Raw genomic sequence first — 25,376 nt, 5'->3', positions numbered from 1 at the left:
ATCCATAGCACCTGGGGAATATCTAAGTAATAGAAATAGGACCCTTAGACAAAAGAGAATATTTTTTAAAAAGGGAGAGCATAATAGTAAGTGTATAAAATGTGTTACCCTGCTAATAAATCAACCTGAGGATGTGGATGGGTTTGTAATGATGGTTGAGGGGTACAGGCTATGATCAATTAAAGTTAGAGGGAGCAAAGTAAATGAAATCTAACATTTTTTCAGGGAAAATGATTTAAGTGAGCCTATTGTGAGTTACAAGGCCAGCTGGATTTGAGGAGACTTGGAGGGGGGAAAAAAACAAAAAAAAAAAGGATAGGATATGAGAATTATCAGCTCCACAGATGGGCAAAAGAGAAAAATCAGAAGGCTTCTGGATTCTGGCAAAACAATTGTAATTAGGAGAATTTATTGTCCTAGACTTTCAATCTAGCATTTATATCTATTGGTAATTAGCAGAGCCTCCCGGTTTGGGGGGAATAGACAATTAAAAGCTACTAATAATATTTGGCTGCTGTTTTAGGATTACAATATGTTTTTTTTTTTTTTTTAATACATGATCCAGGGTGATCGCATGTAAGCTAAAAGTGAAGCATCTTCATACATGCCCTGTGCTCCCCATCAGATCAAAAGTTACTGTGGCTAATGTGTTCATTAAGATAGAAGCGCTCTGCTCAGAACTCATTCCCTCTCGGAGAAAAATGCGGGAGTAAAGGATGAGCTTGGCGGCTCACAAAAGCGGCGCTCTCAGGAGCTCCGGGAGCAGCCTGACGGCGTCCTGGCCGGTGTCTGAGTGAAACAGCAGGAGGAGAAATTCCCCGGCCCCTCAGTCCCTTCCCGAGGAAAGGTTTCCCGGCTAGGTGAGCTCTCCTAGGGAATTCTTAGGAGCCGGAGACCTCCTCATAGGCAAACGGCAATTCCCCTAGCTCTTCAGACCTGTGGGAACCGTGCCCCTCCCAGCAAAGTTTCCCCCAAACAAGCATCTGTTGCACGGATTCTAACCGGGAGGGATTTTGTGCTCCTAGCAGCCAACTTTTTCATCTTCTCGCGGCCGAGAAGACGGGCTTAATTGCCAGAAAGGTACCGAGCTAGGGAGATGCTTTTCCCCACTGAGTCCCCAAAGAGAAAATTCATTTTGCTAGAATCACGGAGTTTATAGAAGAGGAAGCTTAGGGGGGGAAATTGAGCCGAGTCATCTGCCTGGAGGCAAGAATCGGGACCCTCCCCACCCACTAACTCCGAATCCCGAGCCCCCATGGGCAGATTAGGGGGGCGGGAGACGGTTTGGCTTCCGAGTGCCCTGACCTAAGAGAGCAGGGGCCAGGCAGCCGGCCCCTTGCTGAAAGAATGCAAAAGGATCCGGGTCCCTGGGGCGCGCTGGGCAGAAAGGCAGACCGAAGACTGCGCTGGACGCCTCCCTCCCAGCCCACCCTCCTACCTCCAGAGTGCTTCCCCGGACGGCTACCGCTACGACCACGCCACGGCCGCGGGCACGCTTCCACCCAGACAACCGGCGGGACACTTCGGAACGTCCTGGCGCACCGCCACCTCCCTCACGCCGCGGCTCTAGGTAGCGAGAAAGCACAGCTAACGCCTAAAGCCGCGGCGCTCCGGCCGGCGCCGAGCCCCTCTCCCAGTTTCGTAGGCACGGTGCAGCCGCGGCGGCTCTGCTCCCGGGCCCCCCGTGGACGCTACTCTAGCTAAGGAAGCCCCTGTGTGGGAGAGCGAAGCGGCTGGCCGCCTCGTCTGCCCGTGTGCTGCCGAGAAAAGGCAGCTGGGAAACTTGCCTAGGAAAATGTGAATGAGTTCAACTTGAAGGGGACGGGATGGCTTCCGCCGCGGGGAGAGAACCTGGGCACCCGGCGCTCGCGGGCTCCGGGGGAGCCGAGGCCCCGGCCCAGCAGCTTTTCCGTTATTCTACCTCGGGCGAGCGAGCCGGCTAGGGGCAGCCCGGCTCCTGCCTCCTTTCCCGAGCCATTGGTAACTTCCAGATTTACCTCCTGGCGGCCCCCACCCTCTCCCCCGTTTCCCGCGTCAGCAGGCAGAGGCCGCCCCTTAGAGGTGGGGAGAGAGGGGTGCGGGGGTGGCGGGAGCGGGGGGGGCAGTGTGTGCGTCCGTAAGTGTGCGCGCCTGTGTGAGTGTGGGGAGGGGGCCCGGCCCCCGGCGCTGCACCAGCCCCTCCCGGCCGGCGGCTAGGCACGACGTCTCCCCCTCCCTCTCCGGAGCCCCTGTCTCCTCCTCCCTCCTCGTCTCCCCCCGCTTTTTTGGTCCCTCCCCCTCAGTATTGAAAAGGGGCTGCACCACCCCGGCTCCTTGCAGTCTGCGAAACTGTCAAGCAGCAGCCGGAGGAAGAAGAGCGCCCGCAGCCCGAAGTCCCCGAAGAAGAGCCTCCGCTGGCGAAGAGGGGCTGAAGAGCCTCGGAAGCCGCTGCGGAGGAAGACCCCCGGACCCCGAAGAGCCCGGAGAGCCCCCCAAGTCCGAGCCGGGCCAGCGTGCCCTTCCCGGCCGCCGCTGCGGCGGCTCTGCCGCCGCAGCGGCGGCACTGCCACGGCTGCGGTCGCCCCCGCGGTCAGCCAGCAGCGCCGCGGGCCCCGTCTCCGCGGCCAGTCGCCACTGTCGCCGTAGCTCCAGTGGTCACTTGCCGCCACTTTGGCTACCGCGCTCAGTCGCCGCCGCTACGGGCGTTCCGCGGCGAAATGCGGAGGTAGCCGGCCGGCGGTGGGGGAAGCGCCAGTTCGGGCCGACTGAAGACCTTGCTAATCCGGTGAGTATCTCGGTATCAAGAAACACCACTGTCAATTTATTCTGCCTTAGACCATCTATTACGCTTAGCTGTCCTGCCGTCCGTCTGGAGAGGATGCGGTGGACTTCCTAGTCCCAGACGCTTTGGGGCGTCCTCCTCTCCGCCCCTCTTTCCCAGGGGTAAAAGAGAGATCTTCGGGCGAGGGGGAGATCTAGCGTTCGCTAAAGACGGAGATTCTCCCCCTCCCCCTTCCCAGTCTTCCACCCCGTTTGCCCGGTGACTTTAGAAAAACTCCCACATTAACTGTCAGCGAGTGCACGTGGGGCTACTGCTCTCACTTGAGCGTCACTCCTCTAAGCTAAGCGCGGAGGACGTGATAACTACGATCCCGGGCAGACCTTGAAGGCTGCTCCCCGCACCGGTTCCCCGACCGGAGCGGGTAGGGGCGGGCGACGCGACTGGGAGAAAACAGCCCAGGCTCGACCTGACGGCCATCCTGTGTCCTCCTCAGGCCGTGTCGTTCCCCCGTGGCTCGCCTCTCCGCCCCTCTGCCCTGGCTGGCCTCCCGCCGGCTCTATCTCCCACTCCCACCTCTCTTCTAACGGCTGCTGCGCGCACCCAGCTGCAGGTAGTGCAGCACGCTCGGTCGCCCAAGCCGAACTAATCCCGAGACTTTTCCGTTTTCTCCCTTTCCTCGCCTCTCTTTTCACCCTCCCTCCTCCCCAATTGGCTAGGTGGGAAAACTTCTGCAGTGAAAACTGCCCCTTTTCTTGAGAAAATGTCTTTAAATGAGTTTACATGAAAACTCGCAGGTAAAGGCTTTTCCTTTGCCTAACGAATGACCTCATAGGAGATTCGGGATCTGGAGATATGGACAGGCTGCGAGAATAGATCGGATCTAAATGAAAAAATGGAAAGATATGTCAAGTCCCGTACTTAAATTCAAAATACCAATGCAGAGAATAAGGGAGAACTGGCTTAATAGCAGTTCAGGTGGGGGGGGAAGGAGGGGGAAAGCTTTGGACGAAAGGGTGGGGAGGCTAGAATGGTTGGGAGGAAGCTGGGAGGGGGAGGTGGGGGGGGCGGCTGGTGGGGGAGATGGGTGGGAGGGGAATGAGAAAAGGGAGGTAGGTGGGAGGAGATTGGAAGGAGGGCGGGCGGGTGGGAGGGGACTAAGAATGGGGGGGTGGGAGGGGCGGGGAGTAGGCGGGGGAATGGGAGGGGAGGGGCGGAGAATGAGAAGAAGGCGGGGAATAAAATGGGGGCGGGACAAGTGGGAGGAGTGGGGCGGAGGTGGGTGGGTCAAGGGGCGGGGCAGAAGTGGGGAGGGAGGGTGGGTCGAGGGGCGGGGTGGAGGTGGGGAGGGAGGGTGGGGCCAGGAGAAAGGAGGGGCACTGCAAGCCCAGCCGGAGTCAAAAAAAAAAAAAAAAAAAAAAATGTAATGCGGTATTACCCTGCATTAATAAAAGTGTCCAGAATGAGGTAAGTGATAGTCCCACTTAAGTCTGCCCTGGTCAGACCCCATCTGGAATACTGTACTGTCTTCATTTAAAGGCACCACATTTTAGAGGTTACATTGATAAACCACAGGATGACTAGGGTTAGGAAGGAATTTTAAATTATGAATTTCTCTAGACAATAAGCCTTGTGCGTGATTATGGGGAGGGGATAAGGAGGTGAGATGGCCTGTGGGCATTAGGAACCCAAGGCAAAAGCAAAAGCACTGCAAAGCACTTGGCTGAAGTTTCCCTTCAGTCACCTGTAGAGTGGGACTTTAGGACTTTCCCCAAATAGGTTGGAAAATGCACCAAGTAGCACTAGAAGAAATGCAATATAAATAAATGTGAAGTCATCCTCTTAGGATGAGCAATTCAACTACACACATAAAGGATAGGCGAGACCAAACTCTTGGGGGGAAAAAAAAACACAAAAAACCCTGGTGGGGTTTAGTGGACTCCAAGCTCACTAAAAGCAAGAGATTGAGACCTGGTAGTCCAAAGAGTTAATGCCGTTTTTGACTACATTATTAAAAGTATAGTTTACATGATCTATGGAACAGAGGGGAGAAATTATTTTAATGTCCAAAAGGATCTTCATGAACTATATCTGACATGATGACATTCAATTGAGGTAGATATAAAGTCTTGCTCTTCAGTTCAGATTATCAACTGTACCAGTAAAAACTGAGAGGTTAATTAGTGTTTAATTCCCTCATTAATTAATTAATGGGGAAATCACTCTCTTTCTTCAAGAAATAGCTAGTAAGGGCTTAGAAAAAACCTAATCCTAATTGTTTGTTACCTTTGCAGTTTGTGGGTGGCAGAATAGCCAAGGGGAAATTGTGTTTGCTGGTGTTGCATTTCCAAAATCTTGCCAGTCTCCTTAAACCTAGGTGTCTCTTCTCATACTAATAGTGTTTAAATACATTAAAATAAAACAAAGTCATTCCAAAGGAAACCAATTATATTGAAATACAATTATCCTGATCTATTTTTTCAAAAGCATCCCTAATCCTAGTTTAGGAACTCCTGCTTTAGAAGCTTATACTTTAAATGTAGGCCACTGTAACACGCAAAAAAGAGAGAGGAGAGGTGAGAGAAGGAGACTAAGAATCAGGAATACATGTGAAGGTAAAAGATTGGCTTTAGAAAGTTTGGGGTTTTTTTTCCTGGATGAAGGAGCAAGGTATAAGTAGGAGATAGAAGAGGAGTGATCTGAGAAAAGAATAGGGGGGGAAAGAATTGCGCACCCCCCCACACACACACATACACACTAGCTAGACGCAGCCCGTGGGCTGTGCAGGGAGCATTCCAGAAACGAGATTCCAACTGCGTCCCTTTCCAAATTCCCGAGGGCTCAGTGAATTGCGAGCTCTTGTGTGTGAGCCAAAGAAACCAGGTTTGGGGAGCAGCTTCTAAACCTGGTAACAACTATGTGGCATTTGACCATGTACTTGTTTGAAACAAATCACTCCTAAACAACCTAGAAATCCCTGGAGGGAAGGTGAGTGTGTGTGTGTGTTGGGGGCGGGGGGGGGGGGGGAAGGAGGGAGTTAAATCCTAGGAAACTCGAATTCCTCCTGGTAAGAAAAACTAAGCCGTTTTAACTCAAAGTATCATTTCATTTCTTCTCTCGTTCCCTTCTTTGGGCAACTAGAGAACAAATGCACTCACCGTATGAATTTCTCTCCTGGTGAAAGACAGTCAAGGGGACAGCCACCTGAGACTGGGGAGGGGGGAACCACCCAAAACCTGCCCCTTGAGGGCTGCTTCGGCTCTAAAGTTGCATTTGAGAAATGCGCGTGTGCGTGCACACACACATACACACACATACACACACATACACACACACGCATACACACATACACACACATACACACACATGCATACACACACACATACACACTCACACACAGAGATACCCAAAGAGACAGAGATAGAAAGAGACAGAGGTAGGTGGAGAGACAGCAAGAGAGCGGGCACCTTTAAGAGGGGGGAAAACTCCCTTCTCCCTTTGCATTTCCATTTTACGCCCCTCCTTTTTTGCTATGATGTCAGCGCCAGAGAGCACTTGCTTTCTGGCTGGAGGGAGAGCAGAGTACAGAAAGCCTAGGAAGCTGTGCTAGCACGCCCAGAGTTCAGGGAGCTTCCCACTCATCCATCCTGCTCTCTTCCTCCCCCCTTCCTCTCTCCCCTCCCCTCCCTCCTTTCTAAACGTCTTTTCCCTCTTCTTTACCCCATTCCTCTCTCCTCCATCCGATTTCCCCCAAAGGTAGCCGATTTCTTATTCGGGGACCAAAGCCATCCCCCCCCACACACACCACCACCGTTCTCATTCCCTCTCCGTGTTCCCTATGACTCGTGCTTTCCCCACTTCATTTTCTCCTTTTCTTTCTCTCCAAGGAGAGAGTAAGTTGCTTTTAAGATAATAAGTAAATAAATACCCCCGCCCCCCCCCTTCTCAGTGTTGTTAGTTCGAGGCTGTTGCCCCACAAATGGGAAAATGAGCGGGTTTGGAGGGCAGGACCAGCCTTAGCGCCCTAAACGCCCAATGATGCTTGCCGTGTTAGCACTACTAAAAAATGCCGGCCTGGATCAAAAAGTTCAGCTCCTTCGGGCCGTGGCAATCTCCGTGAATCAGTGTTTCCGTGTCTTTTTCTCCCGTCCTCCATTCTGCCCTGGCAGAATGCCCTGAGGTACTCAGGAGGGGCTTCTCAGACTCTGCTCCTGGGCTGCCTGGCTCCGGCGAAGACGCCCTGCTGCTGTAACGAGCAGCCAGCCCGTGGAGATTGACGTCTTGGCCAGAGCAGGAGCTGAAGGTAAGCAGAAAGGGGGCACGACAGTAAGCAGCTGTCATGTCCAGAAGCCCGTCTCTCTCCCCCCCACGCACACCCGCTGCCCCCCTTCCTTTCCCCCTCCCCGCCCTTCAGCTGGGGGGGGGGCGAGTTCCCGGAGACACTGAGGAAGTCCCCTGGGCTGGGGGGAAAAGTGCCCCGAGTTAGAGAAGGCGATAGAGCAAGTGCTGCGGCAGAGTACAGGGGACACACATACACACACACACACACACACACACACACACACACGGGCACACACACACACACACACACACGCACGTACGCACGCAGCATCTGTGGGGCAGCTGCGGAGCCAAAAGCCGGCCGGCCCCGCAGCCCGAACTTGAGCAAAGGACAGGGCTCTCACGCCAGCTGCCAATCCTTTCTCTTCCCACATGGCGTCCCGGCACCCCCTCGAAATCGGGGCGTTTCGGGAATGTGTGGGAACAGACATGGTTGCCCTAGCGAGAGAGGGAAAGGGGAGCGCAGGAAGGCGTTTTATGGAGCCGCTCGCGGTCCTCCCGTGGGAACGGCATTAAGTCGGGATCGCAGCAAAATACGTAAGTGCTCTTTGGTGGGTCCAAGGGTAGGAGTCGGGTTATGCGGGGCAAGGAGCGAAACGCAAGCAAAGAACTCCTCCGGTCTCGGAAACCAAGTTCTCTGCCCTAAGGTCTCCCCCTCTCCATTCTGGGCTAGTCAGAGCGCTGGCAGCCAGGAGAAGGGGACCCAGGACAGCGCACGTTAGTCAGCCAGACGGGGACGTTGATTTTTGAGAGATCCGAGAACCCTTTGCAAAGATGGGAGCATCTCTTCCTCCCAACCCAACGCCGAGCGCTGTCCAAAAGACGCTGGGCTTCAGCAGCAGGGAGAGCACGGGGCATTGTGCAGATGCCTCTGCCTACAACCTTTGTGGCTTTTGCGACATAGAAATTGCCTCTGGAAGGCTTCCTCACTGCCACTGGCAGGGCCCAGTGCGGTAGGGGAAGAGGAGAGCAGAGGGCCGTTCTCTTCTCCTTAGGTTTACGCAGGGGATGGGGGCCAGGAGCAGGACCGGGCAAGGGGAGCTTCTGGCAGCCCTCTCGGAGGACTTGCCCAAATCTAGAGGTCTCTCCAGAGCAGGTGCTTGTCTGTACGGCTCCATACTTTCTTTTAGTACGAGGGGAAGTTGAGGAAAGAAAATTTGGAGGACATATTTTGCTCCCTAATTCCTGCTTAACATATTTGGGGAAATGGGGGCTGAAAAAAGAATGTAGGATCAGACGATCAGAAGAGCCAGTGCTACCTCTTCGTCCTTGTCTGCGAGATTCAGTTATGACTCAAGAGGGCTAAAGCCCCACTCAGGTGTAGTGAGATTCTCTTTCTGACAATCCGAGGGATCTTTAAAGAAAGTACCCAGAACAGGCAGACTCCCCCCCCCACACACAGAGGAACTTAGAGGGATAGCCAAAAACAATTGGGGAAAGGGTTGTGGTTGTTTTTTCGGGGAGAGGGAGCAGCACGAGGGAGAGGTAAAAGTGTCTACTTTTAGTTACAAATATAAATATTCTACATGTCCTTAATCCAGTGAACAATCTGACGTACCCCAGGAATTTCTTTATTGGAATTGTCACGATGACATCATTGGGTAAGCATATTCGGTTGCACATAGAGTAGGATTTACAGAGCACACTTTCCATTTGTTTTAAAATACATAATAAAGCTTCTGTACATATGTAGAGCAAAGGTGCTGATTAAATGTAAAGATTGCTCAGAATGCAAAAATATTTCCTGTGATCTAAAGTCATTTGTTTTTCCATTTGAAATGTGTACATAAGCCTGGGTAATGGCTGCACACTTGAATGACTTCAAAACTGTAAATTTTGTAGCAGAGAAAGGTAAGAGAATGGAATGCTGGCTTGAGAAAGGTAAGAATATCCCTTGCACTGTGAAAGAGAAAATCGGAAGAAGCCTGACCTCTTCTTTTAAGTGTTTGATCTTCAAGTAAGGCCCTTGATGATTTTGAAATATTAGTGTCAAAGTTTTTAGGAAAGAAGGGTCTAGCTCTAGAAGACATTTTTCCTTTTAAGTTGTTTTCAGAAAGATACCTAATGGAGCCAAGCCAAGCTTTGTTTAATCCCTTATACATATTTTCACGCTAAGTATTAAAATGGCATCATGCAAAAAGAGGTCAATATGCATGTCGATGTATTTGCCAACATACAAGAGCCTCTGAAATCAGAATTTCAGATTCTGATAGAATAATTTTTTACATTTATATAGAATAGTTTTTATTCTTATAGAATAATTTTTTAAATGGAAAAGAAGGATAATAATTTAAAAAAACTTTTCCTGTGATGAAATGCTTTCTGCTCTCTCAGGTTCCTGGATATACAGTTCATCCTTACAGCTTTTCTTTTAATTTGAATATAAGAATATCTCAATATGGCAGAAGGATAATTTATATGCAGCATAATACTATATGCTCAGTGGAATTGGTTTTATCTATCATAGCCTTTGCAAAAAGGGAGATCAAAGATCTGACCCTGTGGTCCTGGGCTGAATTTGTATTCTTCATGGACTTAAGCAAGAGGCCTATTGACAGTCCTCACACTTTTAAAGTTAGAGGTTTGTCAGCAGTTCTGTTATAACCCCCATTTCTGAGGGGTTCATAATTAGGAATGAAACACTTTTCTTCCTGAAAATCCCAATTAATATATCAGGAACCTTTTTTGAGTGCTGAGATTGGTCAGTAATCTATTGGACATTTTAAAAAGAGGCACAAACACACATAATGACCTCCTTTTCCATTACACCATTTTATCATTTTAAAACCAAAATCAAGCTTAAAAGTGACAAAAGGCAAGGTAAACAAAGTTTGACTTCTACCTATAGTGTTCTTCTGATTTTTTTTGGGGGGGGGGAGAGGCAATCAGGGTTAAGTGATTTGCCCAGAGTCACATAAGTAGTAAGCTACAGCTAAGTGTCAAATTTGAATTCAGGTCCTCCTGATATCAGGATCAGTGCTCTATCCACTGTGCCAACTAGCTGCCCCTTAATATTGTTCTTCAAAAGAACCTTGCAGAAGGACTATAATATCAGAATCAATCTCACTGGAAGTGAGATTAAAAAAAAAATTGTTATTGACTTGTGTTACTAGGAGATGTTATGAACTAGAATGCCTTCCGCTCTCTATGGAATAAGATAAAATATATATTTGGACACTAATAATTTAAAATCACATTAAAGGCACCCTAATCTAAAGTAAGGAAAATATGAACCAATTTTTCCAGGTTATCATTTGCTCAGTTCTCCTGAACTGGAGCATTGCAATGTAGCTGATTTTCCAATCAGAGACGATTACAGCAATAGGAGAAACCATGGGATTCATTCAACAAGCCCTCATTAAATACCTACTGTGTGCAAAGCACATAGAGAATAGAAAATACTAATCTAGTTCTGCCCTTGAGGAATTTCTCAAGGCGATGAAACAGAGACATACAAAAATAAACATAATATAGAATATAACATTACTTCATAAGAGTCCTAAGCAAAGGATTCTGAGTGGAGAAACCTTTAGGAATAATACAATTTATAAGTGCATCTAATTAGATTCACATAATAGGTCATTAAAACTGTGCAGAGTTCTATTAAAAAAAGATCTGATCAGTGCTTTAGAGTATGGAATGAAAGCACCAAATGAAGTAATGAAAAACCCTTGGCTTTATATTCATTGTTTTTAAAGGGTTAAACTGACTAGTCTAATATTGTTTGGAAAAGGTTTGAATATTTAAGAGAACTTAATCAAAAAGACTGCTCCCCCCCTTAAAATGTTGTCATTTTGTGTAACATTATTGAAATGGAAAGCCTGGCTTTGTCACATAGGCATTTTAGAGAGAAAACTCAATTGAGATCTGATTAGACAGACCTCATTCTCATCATGCAAGGGTATTAATGGGCAGGGATAGGGGTAGAAAGAAAAAGCAAGTCTTTCTCAGTTAGAGTTTCTCCATATAGAAATGACTTGCCAGAAATCATAAAAGCTTCTTCCAGTTTTTGTGCTTTTAAAAGCTTTGCTGTTTAGGGATTCAAACTGCCCTTATAATTGGCTATAATGTGCTATGCAGTGAAGAAGAGTAGGATTGGTAGAAAAAAAATTTGAAACAGTGGCCATATCTGCATTTTTCATTTGTGACACAAATATAAAGAAATGATCCCTGTGTCGTCCCCCTCAATGTCTTTGAATGTGCAAAATTTTTGAAAAGCCGATAGCCGAGTTACCTCTAGCTAAATATATAAAATGATGTTATGATAATTTAATATATTTTGATGTGCCAATAACAATTTGCAGAAAAATATTAATTTATTGCCATATATTCTCATTAAGATTCAAAAAACATTTACATGATGAAAATATAAGTACAAGCTTTGCAGTGATTCTTGCAATCTGCTGCTTTTTCTAGCTTTCTTATTTCAATTCATAGATACTATTTAGATTAAGAAGTAGTTTACTGACATTGACTAAAGCTAAGCTTTCTTGACATGGCAAATTCTCCAGAATTCTTTGCCATTGTTTTCTAATTATTTTCCATGCTAATTATATTCTTCCAACATGCTACTTTAGAAGCAGCAATTTTCTCTTAAGTTCCTATGTATCCTTTATCAAACCAACACATATTTCTTGAGTGCCTGTTGAATATATTATTTGATTTTCTAGCGGATTGATTCCAGTCCTTCCCTCATGTTTTGTTCCCCTCTGAAACTCTGCCTACTCATCTTAATCATTTATTTAATAAGCATTTATGAAGCAACTACAATATACCAGTGACTGTGCTAGAAGCTGAGAATACAATGACAAAAAATAAAACACTTTTAATTGGATTAATATCATTCCCTCAAATAACAGAGAATTGGGGGGGGGGAATTTGAGATTTCATTGAAGTAGGAAAACAATCTTGATCAATACAGTTAGCCAACTGTTGACTATAATTTTTTAAATTATCTTTCATTTTTTTTACTAAAAATGTAAAGTTTAAAAAGGATGCAACAGTTAGTGAATGTGAGTACCTTATAGAACTTTTAAAATTCACCTACTTTTAGGAATTGGCTAGTTTGTTTTTTTTAATCTGAGGTATCATTACATCATGATAATTGTATCAATCTTGCTAATCAAGCAGTTGTATTCTTTTAGATGAGGGATTTGTTTGTTTGTATATGTTCAAAAGAATGATTTAGAAATATATTACATTCTTATTTTAATAAATAGAACTAGAAAGTAACAATAGGCAAATCACTTTCTATCTCTGCTCCTCAGTTCCCTTCATTGGAAAATGAGATAGAAGAAGAAATTAGTCTAGATCAGTGATTCTGAAACTTTTTCATCTCAAGAACCCTTTCTACCCTTAAAATTTTTGAGCCCCCCCAAAGATAATGTGTTTTAGTGGTTTTATCTTTTGATATTTCCCATATTAGATATTAAGCTATTTTAGTATTGTTATAAAAATAGTTTTGTCCTTATAGACTCCCCAAAAGGGTCTTGAGGACTCCAGGGGTCTCTGAACTGCACTTTAAGAATCACCGGCCTAGATGATTTAAGGTCCCTTTCTGCGCTAACCTTCCATGATTCCTGTGTAACAGGTAGCATTCATATAGAACATACTTCCATTATCCTAATCCTGCATTATATAATGTAGTGTTATCAGGAAAACGATCATGGTAATCAAGAATGTATTATGTGGAAAAAAACAAAACAAAAAAAGAATGTATTGTATGCCCAGCACCGTACTAGGTACTCTGGAAAATAAGAATAACTTAGCTTTATATAACACTTTACCAAGTACTATATGAAGCTTGCCTGGGAGATTGCCAATTTGAGTGAACAAAGGCTAGCACTCGAAGAAGAGAATGATAGAAGATAGTCTGTACTCAAGATGCTTTGATGTTGACTTATCTTAATTATGGGATTTGGGACAATATCTAGAACTATAACATTGCATTGTTTCTTTTCATTCTTTCCTTCAAGTGTTTCTTGAACAGATGGGGCCAGCACTAATGACCATCACTTTATAGTTTGGAATTAGCCTTGGCCAGAATAGTGATGATTGAACTTCTTGTCTTTGCAAATTAAATGTGGCTAATGTAGTTGACATCTTTTATTGGAGGATTTTCTCCTCTCTAGTTCAATGTCAGGCATTTTAAAATTTAAAATTTAATAATTCTAATCCAATCAAGGCAAAACAAAACAAAACAAATGTTCTGCATACCAGGCAAACCACATAGCAGTGAAGGGAATGGCATAAAGGTGAGCAATATAGAAGATAAAATTTAAAAAAAGCCTCGGGTTGAGGCTTTTAAAAAATTATTACTGGCAACTTGAAATAAGCAGTTTGTTTAAAATCTAGTTTTATCTGTTAAATTGGTACTGTCATTAGGGGCCATTACACATTTTATTCTTCTATCTTGAGTTCTCCTTGAGTAAGGCTTTTTAAATATACATTTTTGGATTTTTGATAGTGACTTTCAACTAGCTAGTATAGGCAACTTATCCCATATGTAAGTCATTAGGGATGAGGAAAAACAGGTAACAAAAGGCAATCTTTCAGATTTGATTAGTGAATACATTTATTAGCTACTTAGTGTATGCTAGGCGCTGTGTCTACAAAGCATGTTTTCTCTTTTTTCCTACCGGATCTTGTTCCAATTTGTTTTATTTAAGGCTAGCATTAGGGGAACATGGAACAATGGGAAACAAGAAAAAACAGAAACCAAAATGAAAACAGGGTCCAGCATCATTACATGATAAGCCTTTGCTTGAGCAGGCAACTGCTTTGGAATTGCTTCCGATGGTTTTCCCCTTCGATTAAAACTCATTTGTACGGGGAAATGGCTTGATTTCTTGGTTACTTGGCCAGGTATAGCGATAGTGGCATCGAATGAAAATGATTTCAGTTTTGACTAAAGCTAAAAAAAATGCACTGGAATACGGGCCACGTCCTTTTTATGAGAGAACTTTTCCAAGTGTATTCATAGCTCTCAGTTTAGAATTACATCTTTATTCTCAGGGGTTATAAGAAGTTGAGTCTAAGCAAATATCGGAAATCTTCACAATCTTATAGTAATGCCAGATGTTTTTAATTAGCATCAGGAAGTCTTCCTTTCATTAAACATGAGATAATAGCATTCGTAATTTTTTTGGTGGCTTGTCGAATAAAACAAATGAGTACAAAATAGAACATTTAAGGAAAACCTGGGCAATCATGCTTTTGTATGCTGTAGATTTTCATGGACAGCTGGTCAAACAAAGACTGTGAAGGTCTTTACTTAAAATGTAATGATTAGGCAGCTTTAAGAAAAGGAAAGCAAAATAGAAAGAATAAGAGCCAGTAAAACATTTCTAATCACAACCATTACTAATGAGATAATATACTAAATTCCATAAAAATAATTTGTACAAATTCATATTCAATGTAATCTTAGGAAAGTAGCATATAAGATAATATTTATACTTCTATTCCCAATGTAGGTATTTTATCAATAATTTCAAGATATTTTTTTTTGCTTATTTCATTTCATTTCTTTCAAGTTATGCAGATCGATTTTTAGTCCCTTTTGTTTAAGGTTATTTTACAGATTTTTATAATAAGTTCCAATATTTAAATTTCAATCTTTGGTTTAACCTTCCAATAAAAATAATAATGTTTTATTTTGTTTAAAGGACAAAATGAAATATCTTACTATCCCCTTTTGAAGACAATCATTTTGCAGGCAATTATTATTTATCTACAAAAGCTTTTGCACAGCTTCCAAAAATGTTATTTTTAAATTATTCAATTTATTTTTTAATTAACAAAATTTATTTTATCTTTTTCGCTCCTCTCCCCTACTATTCAAAACAAAACAAAACCTTTGTAACAAATATACACAAAACAAACTCCACACATTGACCATTTCTAAAATATATCAAAATGAGACTTCTATTAGCATATATAGGATTACCTGAGGCAAATGTTTAAATCTTGATCACAGCTACAGTTGTCGGATGGTATTTAAGGTTTTGGTTTGGAATCTTTTGGTCATAGTACCTGATTGTCCGTTAAGATCAATGACTGCTTATAAATTCGGGGCTTATATCATGATCTAAGAAAAATTGTGAAATTAAATGGGGATTCAGCTTGGTAATGATTTGTAATGGCAATCTATATATTTTTTTAACTTTTGATTTTGGCAACCTTAAGTGATAATGAATTTTAAATACTTGATAATTTCTGTACTCCTATATCCAAGCATAAAATTGACAGTGAAAAAAATGATTACATTTGTAGACTAAAGATAGCCAGTCAAATTGCTTTTAACAAAATTCAAAAGTAATTTTTCTACCTTCTTATTAGAATGTGATATTTCCTAGAACAACAAAAAAATTATTGATAGAGATTTTCACATGACAAAACAAAACAAAACAAAACAAAAAAACCCATAACTAATGAATGGCAAATTCAAACTAAAGTATTAGAATGCAGAATAATTTCTTATGCCAAATTTTTATCTTTGTTATTTAGTGGAATAATAGAGTAGTATGAAATCACTCAGTCTCTTGGAGAAAAGGATCTAGTCTCCTTCAATTATGTATCATTTATCTTGCCAAATAGAATCATTCTGTATCTTTCGTAGCTGTCTCAAACTTGAAAAAGGTATTAACTCTTAGTTGGCCTTAGAGCTAAGAATATGAGGGGTTGAGCCATACCTTTGACACATACTGACCATGATTGGGGCCTTACTGAACCTCTCAATTATCTTAAGAAATTCATTAAGACTATGAAGTTGCAGAGATGGTGCCAATCTGCACCTGTGAAAAGATTTCTCTAACCTGGGAGTTTCCTATACCATTGAAATTGCAAGTAAAATTTCTGTCCTTCTTGCCAATTAAAAACTATTTTGAAATCAGCCACTAGAATAGCTGAAATATAAATGTTTTTGATAGGAAGCATAATGTAGTTCTGTCAGGGTTATTGTCAAGTTACTGTCAAGGTTACATTTAAAGAGCTGTCACTTCAAAAACCTTGACTGAATTTAGGAACCATCACCTTCCTAGTCAAACAGTTAACTAAGTCTTTGTAAGTTGGAAAGAACAAAATTTGTTTTGTAGCCTCTTCAGAATCCTGATGAACTAAAAGACCAGTTGGATTAAAGAAATTTTTGTAAGTGCTAATGAACTTGGTTGTCTGCCAATATTGCCTTGAATTTCATTATTTTTAACTTTATCAGTAAATAATGCTAGGCTAAAGGTATTTCACAGCCTTTATGACTGTGGGTAACAACAAAAAACATACCCCATGTTTTATAGAAAAACTATGAAATGTATGTTAGAAAGAAGAAATGCCAAAAAAGAATACAATGTAATCTTTTAAAAATTAGAGCATATATAGACAAAACTTAATCATAAACTACATTTCTATGAAATGAGACTCAGAACCAAATGACACATTTATAGAGACAAGGGATACATCTGTTATTTCATAAAAGAACTGATTGTTATTTCCTCAGAGGGAACTCCCAGATGAGGAAATTCCTCCACTAATTCAGGCTCATTCATAATATTTTGAAATCTGAATTACAAATTTTCTCAAGTTTCCTAGAGCAGAGGTTATCAAATATGTGGCCTGCTGGCCACAGAGGTGCACAGTACTTCTGAGTGTTGTCCCAAACAGATGAAAATGTAATTGGGAAATTATTGAACAAAATAAATAAAAATACTATAAGATTTACATTTTAAAATTAAGTCAATTTTCAGAGTGGACATCCTCATGTGGGGTTACTGCCCCTCTACTCCTTAAATTGAGCTTGCACCACTGTCCTCTACAAAACATTTGCCCAAGGTCACACGGTCACATTTGAAGTACGTATCAGAGAAGGGACTTTTGAATCTCTGGCTTCCTGGCTCTAAGGGTAGTAGTCTTTCTCTCGCTAGCTAAGCTGCCTCACTAATATTAAACATTCATGGCAATTTCTAAAAGTGGATTTATCTTATAACCCTACAAAACTTGTAATAGTAATAATAGAATTCCAGCTACCAACATAAAAAAAACCTTGGAAATATTGATAATGAGGCTCCCCCAAAAATCTGACTTGGCATTTGAAACGACTTTGACCCATCATTTTCAACTTGTCAACCTTTGCTTCAATTCTGACAAGTATTTGGAAAAAAGGTTTGTGGGTTTTTTTATCTGGTGAAAGAAAAAACACTGAATACAAGTTGAATTAAGCAGGTACAACTTCTTAGACTTTAACAGAGTACTTAAAGACATTATTGAAAATATATGAGAACTTTAGCAAAATTTCTCAGTAAACAATGCCATATGGACATCCATGATTTATAAAGAAACAGAAGGTTCCTCTAAGCATTGTTAGATGAAACAGAATGGCAAATATTGCAGAAGTGCTAAAAATGGACTTTGTAATGTCTATTAATCCATAGTAGAGTAAAGTTTTATTGAACTGCATCTATATTATACAATGCTCCCATTGAAGGACATAAGTTACTTTAGTTCTCCAATTAGAGAGGTATTAAAATCTGAAATTAGGATTAGGTTCTAAATTGAAATGAGCTCTCTGGATCAATAGTTTACTTCTTCTCATTCCTTTAGAAAGGTGAAGATATTCTGCATTTTTTTTTTTGGACAGAAAGTGCCCTTAAATGTGATGTCATTTTTTTAGTCTTCCTTTTTAATTCTAAGCAATTAACTGGATCTTTGAAGGAAGTTAAAATGTACAATTCTTGAAAAGAAAAGAAAAAAAAAAGAAAAAATCCCGATGAATAAGGACCTTCAGATTGGTTTGGGAACTTTGAAGATTAATCCCTATGAAACTACAATTACATTATATCAGTACAGTTAATTTCAGCATCTTAACTCATTAGCTCAGTATATTGGGCTTAAAAGGTTGGTTCTGTTTATAACCTGAGACGTAGTAAGTAAGACTGCGGTTTTCTCTTACTGTTAGAGATAGAGATTAGGATTTTAGTAAAATAAATATTTTGTAATAATGCATATGGATTTAACAATGTGATCCACTGGGAAATCACACTTCAGTTTCCCCTGAAATAAACGGATTGTTGAGTTGCACAAAATAAAAAAGAAAAAGAAGCAAACCTTGCATAGGCCCTTTAATTAATCTCATGGGATAATTTGTTTATTTAAAAGCATAAATGACTATGAATATTCTATAGGGGGTAACCAGGAACAGAAAAATCAAATATTATCCTTCAAAATATATTGCAAAATTTTATTAGGACCACAATTATTCTTTATGCATAATATAAATAATTTCTTTATGTAGCATCTTTTAAAATAATTACCTATTGCTTTTAGGTTTACAAAGGATTTCTTCATGGTGACTTTGTGAGATAGTTAGTGAAAGTATTATGTCGATTGTACTTATGAAGAAGTAAACTTCAAAAGGGTAAGTGATTTCCTTAAGGATACACAAAAGGCAACCAAACAGATTGAACTCAAACCTAAGTTTTCTGATTGGAGGCGCAAATCTTTGATTGTAGATAATTTATCTTGGAAAGTCTATATTGATTTGAATTAGAAAAGATGAAAGGAAAGATTATTTCCTAGATTTCAAGGTCAGAAAGGGTTTATAAATTTAAAAAACAAAATAAAAGAATAAGTAATTAGTTGTATAGTTTCTGAACTGTGTCAATTGTGGAGTCAATTGTTTCCAAAAAGTTATATCTTTTTTTTTTCTCCTAATAGTATCAATAACAAAATAACACAGTCAAAGTGTTCATGGAGTAGAATGTGTTTCAGCTGAAAGATCAATTCACTCAGTGACTTGGCAAATTTAATAGATATATTTGTAGAGCTAAATATTTGAACCACATTTCATCAAGTTAACTTATTGCTTTAATGATATATGCTTTCTAAAATGACTCATTAAATAACCAATTTCTGTGCTTATTGGTGTGTTAACATTACTTTTCTAATTGGTATTAAATTTGGTGAAAGTTTAAAAAAAAGTCTCACTTATGCCACCGGCCTAATAGGAGACTGGCCAAGATTGCCTAACTTTCCTACATTTGTAAATATTAGCCTCGCAGTAGTCATAGAATTAGGAAATGTTGGAGCTACATGGAACTTTAGAGCTCGCCCTCTCATTTTATTGAGATCCCCAAAGAAGAATGCCTTGTCCCAAATCACACAGCTAGTAAATGACAGATAATAGATTCTGGATCTCCTGGCTAAAACTTGTTGGGTTTTCCATACTGTGTCATACTTCTAGAGTATTTTTCCTACTAGGAACACATAGACACAAACACACACATTTACAAATGTAAATATCTATAAATAAGAATCCTTTAGTAGCAAAATTAGTAGTACCCACGTGGATAAGTTGTTTTGAGATTGCTTAAAAACCAAAACAAGATAAATTTTACTCACTGAAGCTTTGATTTTTATAATATGATTATAATTATCATTTTAAAATCACATTATTCTTCAGGGTTATTTGTCTGCCACCTTAACATTTAAATAGAATTTCATGAGAATAGCACCTACTATATAAGGGAATTTGATATAAAAATGAACCTATCCTGAATGTAAGAGTATGAATTTCCAAAAGTGCTATAATAATCTGGTTGTATCCTCTCTTGCCTGTAACATGATTCTGTGGAGTACAACCACAAAATATTTTACAATAAAGATTCAGTCTTTATTGAAGTGCTCCTGGTAGAACAAGTCAATGAAGGTTATGCTTCATATATTTAATGAAAACAAAATATTTTCACTTTTTATTTTAAAGGTGTTTGCTTCCCTGCTAAAAATGTCTAACACTCTTGGCTTTTAATAGATTGTTGGAGTAGAGTGGCAAACTTTTTTTGTTTAGTAAAAGCACCTTCAAAGGTCATGTTGTTTTTCAAAATGAAGATTAGGAGCCTGTAATCTATACTTCTCATTGATCTGAGAACAGTTGATTAATTGCCAACAAATCCTAGAGCAAAAAGGCTCTCTCCATTTTTGACCATACCTCTATTTGAATTTATGACAAATTCATCTATCTTATCTGCCAGAGAATAGGGTCTTACCTAAATTGCAAATTTTGCATATGATTCCCTCATGAGTAAAATCATTTTGCCACTGAATTTGAATTAGGAAAATTATATTTGCATTATCCTTTTCTATCCTTGTCCCCAAACAAAATATATAGTTCAGGTCCTCTGCTCAAGCCACATGTTTATCCTTTCCGTGTGGTTTTAGTTCTACTACAATTTTAATATTAAGGAGAATCAGAATTGCTATTCTGTTGCCAAATACTCACAATTTCTTTATAGGAAAAATGGGTTTTATGAAACCACCTTATGGATAGATATAGAAAACTTAGCTTTGTAGGAAGAAAGGGAAGGTTAATATCCCAGTGGCCAAAAGAACACCCCAAATAGGGAATAGGCTTGTGATTTCATGAGTAGCAGGAACTTGTAGGTGAGGAAACTTCCTGTACCTGTGTTGGTAGACCAAATCTCTGAAATTTAATGACCTGGTTATCCCAAGAACCAGGAGAATCCTAAGAGATTTGCTCCAAGTTGAAGAAGCTTAAATGGCAGGGGGAAAACTTGAACACTTATCTCCTTGGTTTTAAGGATGGCTCTCCATTAATTACTCCATGATAGTCATTTTAGTTGATTGACATATGTCCAAGATTCAAAAATTGTTAATAGCCTAATTCTTTAAAACATGTTCCCAAAATAGATCTTTAAAAATTCTAGTTATCTTGAAAATTAGTTTACTAATATGTGGAACACTGCCTTCCCTGTTGAGGCTTGAAAAATGAGGCATTATTTGATTTGCAAGAATATCACTTTTCTAGGTCTTAGACTCCCCTTGTGTAAAATGAGAGGATTGGTCTCTAGAGTAGCTTTAAGGTTCCTTTCAGCTCTAACATTTGGTATTCTATTTATGTGTACACATACTTAGTTTGTTGAAGCTTACACACAGTCTCATTATAGCTCTCTAGACCGTGAATTTTGTTACAATCAATTTTGCAAATGTCTATTCTGGAGAGTATACCTGTCTACTAAGAGTTGACCTGATGCTACATTTAGCACTTGTTAGAGAACTCTTGATTGTTTAGAGTTTAACGGTTTGGTTTTGGTGAAGTCCAGGTACCACTTATCCTTTATTTTGTTGTAAGAAGGAATGTATTTTGGTTTTAAGATAATGGAAAGGAGACTCACTTCTGAAAGAAATATGAAAGTAGAATGTCGTACTCAAATTGAAACTACCAAGAAAATCTTGTTTCAATATAAATATGTCCAGTCAGATCTATTTTCTTCCAAAAGTATTTCAGATCTTGAAGAATCGTGCCTTGGTAGTTTTCTCGATTATTATTGCTATGATTAATTTAATTATTAATTCAATTAAGTATTAATTAATTGTCAAGATAGATGATGAATTTGTTTATTCTGTACATAGAAGAAGAGCTGGCAGGGAAAAGCTGTCTTTCAAAAATCAGATAATTACTTCCATGTTCTAGGGAAGCAATGAGCTAGCTATTTTGCTGAGACTGTCCTGCCTCACTGTAGGGGTCCATGATAGTAAAATGAGATTATCAGGCTTTTAGAGTGTAGTTGTATCTCATAAGTATTTATTGTGAATTCCTGGAAGAGTATTTTAAAATATTAATTTAATTGAAAGTACAAACACATTTTAGAAGAAAAAAAATATACACACATATGTATATATATATATATATTTCCAAACTACCATTTTGGAGTGTCTGTGCTACTGTTCACTTATGTTATGATAGACAATGAACAGATGACTGGATATACATGCATACTCATATGTAACATATATGTATATATGTCTGCATATGTAATATCTCTCCATCAACATATGTATGTTAGATAATTTATGAATGATTGCCTTCTACTTCTACCTCTTGTCATTTGACACCTGTTTCAATAACCAGAGAAATATACTTTATATAAGCTAATATGAGGCCTTTGAAACTTACTTTATTAGATCAGATAGGAATTAACGGGGCCCTCTGTTGAGTAATTTCACTTTGAATCTTTAAATTGGAGTCATTAATGTAGTCTGAAGGGCCATTAATGCAGTGTGGATCTATTAATGCCAATGTTGAATAATTTTGGCAACAATTATTAGGATGCCTACTATGTACCCTGAGCTTTTCTAGAGGTTGCTCTGTGTAATGAGAATAAGTATGATACAGTTCTAGAAAGACAAGCTGAAAAGATGAGAGAATTTAAAGAAAGCATGAAACAAACAAACAAAAAAGCAGTATCTTCAATATACTCCAACTATATATACATATATATGTATATGCTGTATGCTTATATTACTGGTATATTTCTGTTTCTATGAATACAAGCTATAGAACAATGGTCTAAAATTTTTAATTTGTTATATAGACAGAAAATTTAAAGCCTGTTGACTAATGGCACAAATGAATTCATTCTTTAAGGTTTTACTTCCAAGACATCCATTTGTAAATTCTTATGGCATCAGCCTCTTCTGATATATCCCTGTCCCTTGTTCTTCAGAATTTAAAGATTTGAGTTCTGCTATTTTCTAATTCTTTAGAATCAGTTTTTAATTGGATTGCTTGGCCTTTCCCCTTTTCACCTCTCATTTTAGCAGGGAAGGAATGAGAGAAATAGAATAGTAAGATCGTAAGATGGTGACATTTAAGTTCTAGCAAAATCCACAAGTTAAAGATTCCAAGAAATTTGAAGGATAAAAGTATAGCTAAAATTTTAGAGCTTTGCAATTGCTAAACACTTTTCTGTGGTTGAAAGCTATAATAGAAATGGGTAACATGCAATTTGGTTTTTTCCCATGATTCCACCTGTACAGCAAATATTTGAATTTAGCATGCTGAATATTGATATATACTTCCATTATTATTTCTAGAATATCAAAAACATATATGCTCCTTTGTAATTAAAATATTTTAAATTTAATATACATTATATTCTTTGGATAAATAAGTCATAATATGGGAAGAGATTTTTTCTTAATGAACTTCAGATTTACTAATCTTAGGCCCTACAAAGACAAAGTAGTAGAGTAGATGGAACACTGGTGTCAGGATGAACTGGGTTCAAAATTTGCTTCTGACATTTATTAAGTGAGTGATTTATGGCAAGTTACCCAGGCTCCTCTAAGACTGTTAAGTTACATAAGATGTAATCTACATCAGATGTATTGAGATGTCAATACTACTGGTCAATTCCTTAGTTCTCTGGCTGACTGTTAAAGTAAATGTGACAACAAATGCCCCCCAAAAAGGCCCATTCTTCTCTAGAGGAATAGTATTGATTGTTGCACAGTGTTTAAAAGCAGCAAAATTGATATAAATTTATATGAGTAAATTATCAAGTATTCTTATAGAGATATTGCCAAATGACATTGGAATGCCAAGCATTAGATGCGACTTGTTACAAAACAGATGAAATGTTAGAAGATGGAAATAGTTTGTATTTGTCTCTAAATTTTTTGATAACTGAATATACTGTATCTAATTAAGAGACACTCATTGTATATTAACCATAGCTATTGAGAGCCATATGGGATACATATGCTCATATATTCTTGCCTAAATGATTGGCATTATAACGATCACTTAGTACAAATCCTCAAACAAAGAATTATGTATAAGTGATGTGACAAAATAATAGAGGCATTGTGACAGCATATGAGAAAGGAGGCTTCAGTAACATGAAGACTTGGGTTCAAGTTCTGCCTCTGAGACATACTAGTTTGATGCTTCTGAGAACATCATTAATCTCTTGATGAGCAAGCCAAGTCTCTAAGATTTTAAATGATAGAGCATCTCAGCTAGTGGAGGAAGTTTGTTCATTAGGACTTCCCCATACCAATGAAATTACCACCTTTTCCTCATGTCCACCCAATCTCCCCAAGTGTCACTTATGGTACCACACTTTTCTTGTGACCTCTGTCCCTGGAATCTTTGTTTCATCTCCTCAGTTCAATGTCTGCCTATTTCAAGGGTCCCCTTTCTATGAGAATTCCAATCACCCATTATCCTTCTTCTTTCCTGTTTCCAGTCATTCAGCCATATGCCTCCTAGTAAATAGCACTGTGTTCCAAGTGGAGCCATGTGGGAGTCAAGACGCCAAATTAAAAATGGACAGGCTCTGTGTAGAATACAGACAGGCTAAGGAAATTATTCTAATAGGAAAGGCAGGACTCAGTTAAAAAGTAATGAGACTGCTTTTATAGCTCAAAACTGTATTTAAATAAATAACCTTGTAAATGAAAATTTTTTTTCAAATTTTTTGCTCAGTTTTATTTTTGCAATAGTTAAATGCTGATATCATTTTTTCCTCTCCAGCTAAGTATAACTTGTGACAATATGCAGTAGGAAGGATTAACACCCAGGACAAGGAATTCTGAGTGGTAGAATCAGCTGGGTTAAAATCCTGCTTCTGATACTTAATCCCTGCATGACCTTGGGGACCTAGGAACCTCACTTTCCTGACCTGGAGAATGAGGGGAATTAGACTAGATGAGCTTTACTCTCCCTTCCAGCTCTAAATAAGATGATAAACGAATAGTCATCAGCAATAGGGAAAGGCAACCTGATTTAGTGGGGAAAAAGTCTGGGCTGAAAGTGCAGTAAGAGGAGTTCTAGTCTCAGCTCTGCCACTTGCTAACTGTGTCATCTTGAGCAAGTCACTTCCCCCTTTGTGAGCTTCAGATACCCAATCTGTAAAATGAGTGTGTTTTAGAAATATGATTTCTAAGATATCTTCTAGCATTATCATTCCAGGTTTCTAAATTCTCTTTAGAGGTGTATTTATCTCCAAAGAATTATGGGAAACACTAAAGAGTGGCAAAATGGTCTTCAGTCCAAAAGGATGTACAAGGATAGATTTTAAATAAGACTTTCCAACAGGCCTTCTCTGCTTCGCTTCTTTAATCCCTCCTCCTCCAATCATGCTATAAACCATGTTTTGCATTCACTTGGCACTTAGTGAATTTTTATAATTAAAATATCATTTCTCAGCCCATTTCTTCTCCTCCCCTTATAGCTGTCTTCTTCCAATTCCTTTTTCTTTTCTTAGAAATCACCTAGAACTGTTTCTCTTCCCCACCCTTTGTTCATATCAAGGACATTTCAAAGCAAAGTCCACTAGAAAGATACTTATTTCTGCTATTCTTTTATCTCCATTAATGCTTCAAGGAATAATCTTATCCACTAGAAGAAAATAAATAGCTTTTCTGGCACAACTTGTCTGAATATTCCCAGATTATCTTTTCTTCCTGATAAGAAATTTATGTA

The 25,376-nt window shown here is 39.9% G+C and overlaps 1 protein-coding gene across 8 annotated transcripts in view; it reads left to right on the top strand.

The window, feature by feature from the left end:
* Nucleotides 1-2,625: 2,625 nt before the first annotated feature.
* Nucleotides 2,626-25,376, top strand: part of LOC141548465 (protocadherin-11 X-linked-like) — a 571,918-nt gene continuing 549,167 nt past the window's right edge. For 7 of the 8 annotated variants that reach the window (XR_012483963.1, XM_074277360.1, XM_074277358.1 and 4 more), the window contains exon 1: nucleotides 2,626-2,764. The gene's annotated coding sequence lies outside the window, so the exon portion shown is untranslated. Of the gene's footprint in view, nucleotides 2,765-16,788; nucleotides 18,507-25,376 lie in introns of those variants that run through there. The other variant, XM_074277357.1, reaches the window with a different exon arrangement.

This window comes from Sminthopsis crassicaudata, chromosome X (genome assembly GCF_048593235.1).
Source record: "Sminthopsis crassicaudata isolate SCR6 chromosome X, ASM4859323v1, whole genome shotgun sequence".
NCBI classification, from domain to species: domain Eukaryota; kingdom Metazoa; phylum Chordata; class Mammalia; order Dasyuromorphia; family Dasyuridae; genus Sminthopsis; species Sminthopsis crassicaudata.
This window is presented reverse-complemented; position numbering and strand designations above follow the sequence as displayed.